Below are 12,093 nucleotides of genomic sequence, written 5' to 3'. Positions count from 1 at the left end.
TTGAGGCGTGTGCAACAAGCCTTCCTGTATGCTCATTGCAACACGGTGTAGGGCACTTCAACCTAGACGACGAGACCAATTTATGCACAAAGTGCTACTCTAGACTTTCCCCGACATAATCATACCAGACGTACCGATACGTGCAGAAACATTTCTTCGTCAATGGTCATACAGCGCAGATTGAATTCTGCTCTTCGTGCGGTGCTGATCGGTTAACGAAAATCATGCCCAATCAAACGAAAGTGCGTGTCCTGCGTTAACTGTTGGCCGTGAGTTTCTCGACGCGCTTCACGCCGCAACACTTTCGCTTGACGACTACCGATTACCCTCTCGTTCTAGATACCCATAATCGAAACCCCCATGCCTTAGAGTATGCCCCTCACCGGCACTGCGTGTTGTCCTAAAAAGTAAAAGGGATACCGCGCCCCGCTCTAAAATATCCTTATATGTGATCTTGTTACTCTCAAAGCACCTCATCCTATCGACACAATTTCCTTTAGTACTTATCCATTCTCATCTCTCTGGGACCACTTCACCTAATCTTTTTATTGTAGGTCTTTGTCTCCATTCACTTACATCCTACGGAGCATTAAATCAATGTCTCTATTGTATTCTACCAATATCTTACGCTTTCCGCCATACGCAATTGACTCTTTATAATGGACTCAAAAACCACTTTTCTAATGTTCGTATGCATTAAATTACACGGTTTCTAAATCTAAAAAAATTAATTTACATCATTATTGCTGTGGCATTGGTTCATTGCCTCCTACATACTCCCTGCCTAACCAACGCATTCTTTCTTCCTATCGATTCGCACATCATTCCTTCGCCCCTCCATCCCCTACCGAACCCTGTGTATATATTGCCAACGCCCAATCTCATAGCAAGACCCCTCCTCTACCTGTCTCAAGTATCAGGAACCTTGTACAAATCCTTCGGGACACGCCCCTAATAACCCTTCCATTCTTATTGAGCAGGGGACCTTCCTCGTCCACCCTCATAATATGTTGTCCAATCATTTCTTTCAGCACCCCTTACTAGTAATACACGAAGAAATTCGGACGGTTACTGTAGCGAAACGGGAAACCATTATGTAACAGATGTCAACAGCTATAATTGACTTTCCACTACATCGCATCAACTTACCATAGCCTAAACCGAAAACTTCCCCCATGTAGAAACGACTAATGCAGTCGGTCAAGGATAATGTATCAAACTATTACACCCAATTAACAATTGCCGGAGGTGGTTTCTTGCGCTATTTGAAGAGAAAGAGAAAGAGTATTAGCACACGGGAAGCACTCTGGTGGAACTAATTAAAATGGAATATAAGTTAAGTTGATTTCTGACGAAGATATAGTATTCCATATTTCCCGGTAAGTACACGAGGAACTAGATGCTTATTAAAAACTTTCCACCGACCCAACTTATTGCTATCGTGCGTCTCTTTAAAAACAAAGAATTTGTATACCTTAGCTACCATTATGTATCCGTTTTCTCCCCAGCCTTATTACTCCCTCTTTTAGATGTTACATATGTGCTTCGACCTGTAGCCTTGGCACATTCATTGTGGGACTGCAGGAAGGTGCAACCCTGTATTTACTCACAAGGGAGAACATATGCAAAGAATTTATAACGAGGCCGAAACTATTACAAATCGGTTCATAATGCAGTAATGCGGCGACCTTCTTGTAAACCACCCCATTTCCCACCATTTCCTCACACTTTCAAACTTTCATAAAGCGCATTGTTCGAAAGGATTCATATTCTATAGAAGATATATCAGTAAAAACCGCACCCCTACCCGGCATGTGTTGTCCTTGCTATAGACTTAGGGACAACTTTAGAATCCAAACCCGATTTAGTAATCTGCCATATGGGTAACTACGGTAGCTTTAAACTTTCCTACCTTGCGAATACTGTAAATCCCACCTTGGGAAACTGTCCGTCCCATCCCTGCACTGCACGAGTGTATTCTCCTATCTCGAAACGAGCTTTATATGAAAGAGACCCATGGAGGAAACATAAACTCATTTAGAAGGTTTCGCTTTTTGCAGAACACACAGGCCAGGGCGTTACGCGGCTTAAAAAGGACAAGGTGCCATAAATGTGCCCACTATTGAAAACAAAAAACACCAACACATCCTCTACTGAGAGGACATTCCTTTAACAGCCTATATGTAAAATGCGTCTCTATTATGACCAACACGATGTGTTAAAATCAAATAACACGATATATTATATGTACAATTGTTATTAAACCCGAGGTCTACAATAGAGTCTTAACTCGATATTCGCAACACGTTCCAGTACGGAACAGTATCCGCCATGAGGAATGTAAACTCTGTTCGAAAAACTATGTCGCGAGAAAAGTCGTCCTCTTCCAAGAGTGCCGCAAAGTGCCTCCGAGACCTACCACATATTCATTAAAAAAAATAACTTAAAGCGAAACCAAAGGTACACCTATAAACGATTAGTGGGACTGTCCGTCAATCTGGTACTTTAGATTTAGAATTACGGAATAGTAGGAAAGGAGGAGTGACCCTAATGACTTAGAGACCTGTGGCAGAATTTTGTCAATTTGAAAAATTTTAAAAGCACTCCTCATTTCACTGTCTACCGACCTAAAATCTATACCCTACTATTATAAGTTATATAAGCTAATACGTAAACACAATGATCCACACTTATATACTTATGTTAAGAAAAACATAAATATATATTACATTATTGATTAAAAATCATATAAAAATACACATAATATATTTACCGCATAAAATATTCAGAAAGAAAAAGGGGAAAAATATATAAAAAAATATATAATATAAAAAAAAAAAGGGAAAAAATCCGCTCTATACATATTATGATCTTATTGTTAGAGAAAAATCTTTATATACCCATACATATATATATTATCTTAATTACAACTATATCTTTGATTATGAATATGTACTCAATTTAGTTGTAAGATCACCAAAAATCTGTTAACCACATGCGCTTATTCTATTAATCATACCCGATATTTATGTAATGCAGAAGTTATATATTACTTATATAACTCATTCAATTGGAACTGCAATAATTTTCAGACCACCATGAAGCCTCTAATCTACTATCCTCTTAGGCGAAACCATCGCATTAATTGGATTTGATTGCGAGTGGACAACACCTTAAATAACGGCAGTTCCTTACTTTGATAGTTGCGTGAATGTGACTTAAACATACGAAAACCTAATACCACTGATTGTTCCATATCCAACTACCCAATATCCGATTATTAGTTTACACCGAAGTCATACAGTGTAAAGTCGAAATACCAGAAATATCTATTCATTGCGGCGATGCATTTCGCATTATTTCTGCAGTTCATAATGGGAGAGCCGGACTATGTGCATTGAAACTGGTATTACTCTCAGATGCCTGAGAATGCTCCCAAGATGGAACACTTTCTTTGCAACGGCAACCTTCGTTACCGTTAAAAAGCTAACCACACGACATTGTACCGAAGCCTCACCATAGCTTGTTCGTGTGCAAGTGGACGGGATACTGTAAAGGAGAGCTCAATATAATGATCCATACGGAACATGGGACGACGTCGTCTACGTCTCAAAGCAGCCGGTCGAAAAATTTCCCTGAAATCTTCCTATGTTCCTTAATCCAGTTAAATACGGGAAAAGTTAAATTAAAATTCCGTTACAACTTGTATCTCATTCGATTGGCTTTGCCTAGATGCAGCATGACGGATACCACCTTTTGGAAATCCATACCAACTACCCCCCTGCCAATTTCATCAATACGACGTTCCTGTACGAAGGACCCGCCATAAATCACAGAAGGAAAACTTCTGAAGCCCCTGTTATTCTATGAGTTTGGTCACCAGGAAATTCACCTTTCCTCTCATGACAACACAGAGAGCCCTATGTGGTTATACTCTTTTACGAACCGAAACATCCAAAAATTATTTATCCTGGAAGCAAACCAGGAAAATACATTTGCCACTCGAGGAACAATACTGTGAACAATCTTGATATATTTACCTACAATGAATTTCTAAATTCGTGTATACGAAACATGTGTAGACAACAAATGACATCCCTGTATAATAATGTCATGTATGCAAAAAATGCGAATTTGGAAAGGCAAGTAATAATGAACCTCGTTGATTCGTTCGCTACGCTTCAACCTTGACGAATTCGCGTGGTCTACGGCTTATGAAAGGGACCAGGATACATGGCTGTGGACCACTGGAGAACGAGTCAGATAATTAAATGTATACCTGTTGAGGTAAAGGTGAGAAAAGACGGGAAAAAATGTTATATTAGAATTACCCGTGACCGTACTAATGAATCCGTTATTCACACCGAATCAAGGATGTTACTAAAATCGGTAATGAACGCGGAATGTGAGTATCGGAACGTACCCACCTTTTTACCGCATCCGAAGATACTGGATTCAAATCACACCTGAAATCCAAATGTGGCAATTTACCCCCAGATCAAATATGAAACCTATGGCCGCCCTGCGTTGGAGATTATCTAACTCCAGGACCCTGCGGTGAGCGCGAATATACTCAGGACGAAGATCTTGAAAACTTACGGAGTCATATTAATGTTTCCTGCAGAGAAACAGCACTGCTTAATGACACATAGGCCAGAGGATTTGACTGGACACTCTATGAATACGAAGGTAATATCCCAGTCTACAACTTATTAGACGAAAAATTCACTTGATTAAATAGTTTAGTGAAAGTACTGCCCAAGAATAGTGAAAGGATTATAAATTTCGGCTCTGAACAGCCGGAATAGTCGGCATATTCATGGATCATCCGACTAGTTGAAACTGCAATCACCTTATCATCCACGGATACGCCCTACATAACGTCTATGGATGTAGTAATTCACCTGTTCGGAGCTATTATGAGTTCACTCGCAAATTTGTTACTTCATCTGGCTCGCGGCGGACTCTGAAAATACAACGAAAAAAACAAACTCTGGAGGAACATCATCCCCTGGAGAGACACCGGGCCAACCAGATTATAAATATGGAAGCCACAGCACCACCAGGACGTAACCATCCCAGGAACCAATTCCGTTTTAAGCCTCCAGAAAGAAGGCACAACATGAGGAAAACGCCAACCAAAGTAAATATGCCTATAACCTACTCGTCACTTGAGAGAGCATATAAATACTCAGATAACTCCTACCCCCAATCCTCCCTAAATCAAAATCCTCTGAAAACTATCGGATTTTGACTCTTTAAGGGGGGAGGTGTTTACGTCCCCATGAAAAATTTTCAAAAATCTTTATATTATACTAATATCGCATTATTAAAAGTTCAAACTATATTCTATTCATTAATCTTTACCCTACTATTGTATATATATAATGTCTATCTATATATATCTGTCCCTCGCTGATAGCATTTGTTGTAGACACTCATTGAAAGTCGCTTGACAGAATACCTGAAATATTATAGAAAATATTCAATAAATGTATATAATATTATCATATCGTCATTACTCTATATAAATTCGTGTTGAGCCTGTGGAACCTAACCGTTAAAACCAGCATTAGCCAAATATAGTTTAAATATATATATATATATATATATTATAGACAAACCTAAACAAAATGGACTAACCGTTATCATTATGGAAACTTATTGAATAAAACTTTCAATTAAAAATATTGAAAATCTTTAAAGCCATAATAATCGTGGTAAAGAATTTCCAAATCTATGAATATATATATATTACAAATACCTTTATTATTCAAACAATCAACGTAATTGAAACAGATCGATAAACGATTATTTTGTTAAACAAAAAAAAACCACAATAGATGAAATAACAAAAAAAAAAAACAAATATGGAAAGGAAAGAAAAAGAAAATATTATACTTACGTAGAAATAGATTTAAAGTTCTAGTTAAAGTATCGTGAAGTGTAAAATCAATTATTCCTTCCGATTAAGTTAATATAATCCCGCACTCTTCAAATAGAATATTTTTCCCGCCTTCATACGCGTATACTCGTTACATAGATCCCCAATTTTAAGAATCTGAAGGAAAACCAATCCGATGTAAGCCAAATCTAATAATCCCATATTTTCCAGTAGAGACAAAGAAACACTCTCTATAAAGTTTAAGAATTCAAAACCTCAACGATTAACATTAATGGAATTAGCTCCACACTCCACAAGCCCCTTTTAATAATTATTAACAATAATAACCTTAAAGGACCCTAACCATATAAAAGGAGATGCAAAGACTTGATTTATAAGCAAAAAATGCTTAATTCAAATAATTAATAAAATAAACTCTGCGCAAAAACTAAATAAAATCGTCTTTATAATAGTGACATATATATATATTCATATAAAGCCACTCAGTAAAAATACGTACTCATTACATTACGAACAAATAACCGAGAATAAATGTACAATACGTTCAAAAGAAAAATTATAACTCTTATACATGACACTCTTAATAATAAACTCTAATACCATGACCAACAGATTTGTTGAAATAAGATTACATTTTTAAACAAGCATAAATACCGCCTCTTATATATACATATATATCTGAAATTTTGTGTCTAACATCTCCATTACTATTTAGGAGAACTATAAGACTCAAATATCACTCAAATTATACTTTACTCAAAATATACATACGCTACCCACATATATATATATCTGATCATGATTAATTCTATTACATATATTGAAATAAAATCGCTATATTGATCCTACTAACCTAATTATTAAACAAGACATACACATAGATACACAAAACGGAACAACAAATGTACCTGATGATCATCAACAAAATTTATAAATATAATGAAATTGAATAAGGTTAAGATCCGTATCTGTTTCTATTTGATCTGTCGGATAAATAAAAGTCCCCCAATTATTCTTTATGACATACAGAATTTATTAAATAAATATAGTATGTGCTAACCAGAAATTAATAAGAATTTTTTCAATGGAATAAAATTAAATTATAAAACATTTTGTTGAACCAAAGGAATAAATAAAAATATAATAATAAGAACGTCTATCCTTATATATATATATATATATATCGTTGGAATCTTGTAGCACAAATTATAAGCTTGAACATCCCTCTTTTTTCCACGTAAACTCTCTCTTAATTGTAGATTCTCACCACTAGAAACCTGAAAAAGAACAATCGTAATTAATAAAAGGTCTATATACAATTTCTTGTAAAATAATTGAAGAGGATAATGACCCTCCAAGATAATACAATAGATAAGACAAATGTCCAACCAATAACTAAGGATACAAATTTTAATAATATGTACACCGGACACATGCATATAACCTAATTATAAATAAATACGCGTAAAGCAAATTACTAACAATAATAGTCAATCACCATGTTATAGAAAATTAAATTCGTATAATTAATATATACATACATAGGATCCCTTGTAATAACAAAAGAAATAATAAGTTAACATTATAAATATATACAATAATCATACAAAGGGAAACATTTACGCTTACTTATGTAATTTCTTTATGATTATCAAACCATAAATATGAAATGATTTATAAGCTTCCTTTTCCCCAATGAATATATATATATATATTCTCTAATAACGTGTAGGAAAAATATATAATAAAAATATAATTAATACACATACATGTACATATATTAAACACGACGATTTTTGTCCTACACGGATATCGCGAATAAACTAAGACAAAATAATAATCCCTTGAGAAATCAATGCTTTGACCAATGAGAATTAATAAAAGATATTTCCAGCAACAGTATTCCTAAACAAATTGTAATAAATTAGATAAAATCATTTTGATACATGAACAATCGAAATCTCAATGCATTAATCAAAATTTAAAATTATTATATGATTAATGATAATTCAATATTTCATTTATATAAAGCAAAAGTATCGACGTTTATAAAATCTTATTGTATGCCGTTTATAGAATTAATATCCTAAGACATACAAACCAATATTAAAATTTTGATACATATACGTATACACATTCTTGTTAGTTAATAATATAATTTTAAACCTTGTATTCCTTAACTACCTCTAAAAAGAAATTAATACTAACAATCAAGATCTATATAAAATCCCGCGATGCGAGCGATTTTTAATAATCATCCACCTCGACATCGACAAATCCAAATATCATTCAAAAGTAAAGCCGCGGTAGTCTTGCACCTGAAAAAGAAAAATTAATTAGTTAACGAATCTCAAAATTTTAATGAAACATCAATAATAAAATATAATTGGAAGAATCAAATATTAACGATAAAATTTAATAATTAAATTTTAGCGACAGACTTGATAAATTACTTGACAGAATTGATTAAATAATTAATATGCATAGGACATGACAGGCAAAACATATTATATAATCACAAAGAGCAACACAATCGCCTTTAAATAATTAAAAATATAATAATTAAAATTTCAAACGTGTTAAAAATATAATAACATAATATTAATAGGTACGTCTTATAGCAGTACCATTAAAAATACTTATATAATCAAAAATCCTTACAACACCGATGTCTTAACTAAAAACATATATATATATATATATATGTATATATATATATATTTATAAAATTATGCGTTGAAATAACCCCTGTAATTTTCGACGTAGAAATGTTGATCCATCAACCCTCTTCCTCCCCGTATATAGATATATGTACGCTCCCATTCGGTAACCTGTAAAAGAAATAAAACAATTAATACAAAATAAAGCCAATACTTGGCGTAGACTTTGTTAGGATAATTCATTAAACGAATAAAGGTTAACGATAAAAATTTGATAGCCTTCTAGTAGCTTCCCCGGTGATTATTCTAGCAGTAAAATTTTGAAGGCAACCCCATGAACAAAAATTTAAAATGTTTGTAACTTCGATATCTTTTACAATAGAGATATACTAAGGGCATAATTGTGATCCCATTACCAAGTAGATCAACGTACTAATCGATTAATTAATCAAAATAAGTACACGTCCTAATATGCTCCCGTATATAGTTCTAAAATAACAGTCCCTACTCACTAGAAGTATAAATATGATGCTAACAATCAAATTTACCAAACAAAAGTGTTGTAACTTCGAGATCTTTTACAATAGAATTATAAAAATAATATAATCATGATACCATGACCAAGTAGATCACCACACTAGTCGACTAATTCATCAAAAAAATGACGTCCAAATTTGGGTGAAAATGCTCTCGTATACATCTCTGGGATAATAATTCCAACATATTGGGTATATAGATGTAACCCCTCACGACGATAATATCTTATTTTCCATTGACCATCGATATACTGCTCCCAGTATAACCTATAAATCATAAAACCAAATAAATAATAGCTATGCACTAAATAATATCGCGATACTAATAATCGAAATACAAAATAAAATCGTATAAATATCAAACGAACTCTCCCTCTAAATAATATCATTAAAATCAAAATTACTAGTATCCGACTTAATATCGTCAAAAGGATAACATAACAAATACAAGAATAATAAATGTTAAAATATTTTATAATAATATAATTTAAGTGCCATTGAATAATTACAAGATATATATATATTAATCCCCAACTAACAATGAATATTTAATAAATATCCTATGAAACTTGTAAAGACAAAATTATAAATAAAAACGTAAGATAATAACCAAAATTTAACAATTGATAAAACTAATAAATTATATGGTACTAATAATTCTCTATGATTAAAATTGAAATTGCTTAAATGCAAATAATAATAATAACACTAATAACAATAATAATAACAATAATGAATTTGCATAAATTTTAATAAGACTTACCCTTAGAAATAATAATATATCCTTGACCATCAACATTTTAATTCAGCACTGCTTGTTTTTCTTGCTAAACCTGTTGACACCTAAAAACAAATAAAAATGAATATATGTTCTTAGACCATAAATTAATAAAAATATTAATGATTAAAAAATTTCAGAAACAAAATTTTGGTAGTAAAATCTAGCTTCAAATTCTACAAAATAATTCTAACAATTGTACATATGAATATATATATATATATATATATATATATATATATATATATGCATCCACTCTTATAACCAATAATAAATGAATAATAAAACCTTAACAAATAAAATATTCACTTATAATAAGCTAATAACGAAATTTAACCAAATACTAGCGACCCATAACACAAATAATAATTTAAAGTGATCTTACCTGAAAATCAAATAAGAATACCTTATATGGCGAAGTCACGTGACCCCCCTCCTGAATGCCTGAAAAATTAATGTAAAATAATATTTGGTCACAAGAATAATAATTTCTAACACGAGGCTGTCAATATTTTATAAAAATTTGCAAAGCACTAAGTATAACAAAATGGATAGCATCTATATGCTTAAGGCATATACACATGAGCCAATGAAAAGAAAGAAAAACCAACATAAATGAACAAAATAATATAAAATTTAGATTAAAATAATTAAAAAATCAGAATAAGGCCAATGAACATCATCAAAAATCAACCATGAACATTTACGATCACACTCTTCTATATATAAATGCATGTACCAAGCCTTATAAAATATTAACACTTCATATAAAAAGTTTTCAACTATAATAATCCCCCTTTTTTCAAGTACTTTAATGACAAAATTTCATAATACCAAACCTTATTAAGTATAATTATGTCAGAATATTACTTACTAGTAAGTCTTCATATGACGAAAATAAATGGACACCCTATATTCGTGTTCCTACACACCGGGTACCCCCCTGGCAAAAGTATCACCTGAATTAATAAAATAATAATATTAAGGAGGGACATCTATAGCTACTATGAATATAAAATGTATATACACAATTGTAAAATGCACGAACATTCACATATGAGCACTCTTATACGTATATATATATATATAAATACATATATATATACGTGCATATGAACATATGCAAATTTAATAATGTAAGACTAAAATCTTCCAAGAAATGAATAAGGCCCAGCTGCATAACGTGTGAAATAACACTCAAAAATTAGAATCTAAATTTAAAAACTTTATTAAATAAAAATAAAAAAATTTCAACAATGAATATAATGACAGCAACTTCTTACCATGCATAATATACATATATCATTAAGTCAAAGGAAATAAAACGTGAAAACACGAGAGAAATAGAGAAATAATACGTGTACTTACGAATAATATTGCACAAAGAATATTATGCGTATAACTCTACGAGTCGAACAAGCGTGCAAGGCCAAGTCCAGCACGTCGCGTTATCTCCATTGGAATTTTTAAACATCCTCTCCCGACCTAAAGGCAGAGGGAAGATCTAAATTCGCGCTCGCATGAATGCAAACCAAATTAATACATCGACTTCTCTTTTATAATTAAGCATTAACAAAGTATTCTCTATTAATATTATACTATTATCCAGTATCATACCTCTATATACATATATATGCATACTATATGTGACATATGAACTGACTACATATACACATATGCATACATATTTTATAACAAAATCCAATAAAATAAAAGTAGAGACGTAATAAACAATCGTCAGGACGAAAAATTAACATATATTAATAGATAAAAATATACACCTTTATATATATATGCATACTATATGTAACCTATAAATCGAATAAATTTACATATACGCATATATATTTTATAACCAAACTCAATAAAATAACGGTATAAATACAATAAATAAGCGTCGCGATGGAAATTTACAAATATATATCTTAACTTGTCCAAAATTATCCCTATATATATGCATACTATATGTAACATATAAATTGACTAAATTTACATATACGCATATATATTTTATAACCAAACTCAATAAAATAACGGTATAAATACAATAAATACGCGTCGCGATAGAAATTGACACATATATATATATTAACATGTCCAGAAATCTCCCTATATATATGCATACAATATGTAACATATAAATCGAATAAATTTGCATATACGCATATATACTTTACAACAAAACTCAATAAAATAAAGGTATAAATACAATAA

This window comes from Camponotus floridanus, unplaced genomic scaffold, assembly GCF_003227725.1.
Source record: "Camponotus floridanus strain SB8 unplaced genomic scaffold, Cflo_v7.5 scaffold409, whole genome shotgun sequence".
Taxonomy (NCBI): domain Eukaryota; kingdom Metazoa; phylum Arthropoda; class Insecta; order Hymenoptera; family Formicidae; genus Camponotus; species Camponotus floridanus.
This window is presented reverse-complemented; position numbering follows the sequence as displayed.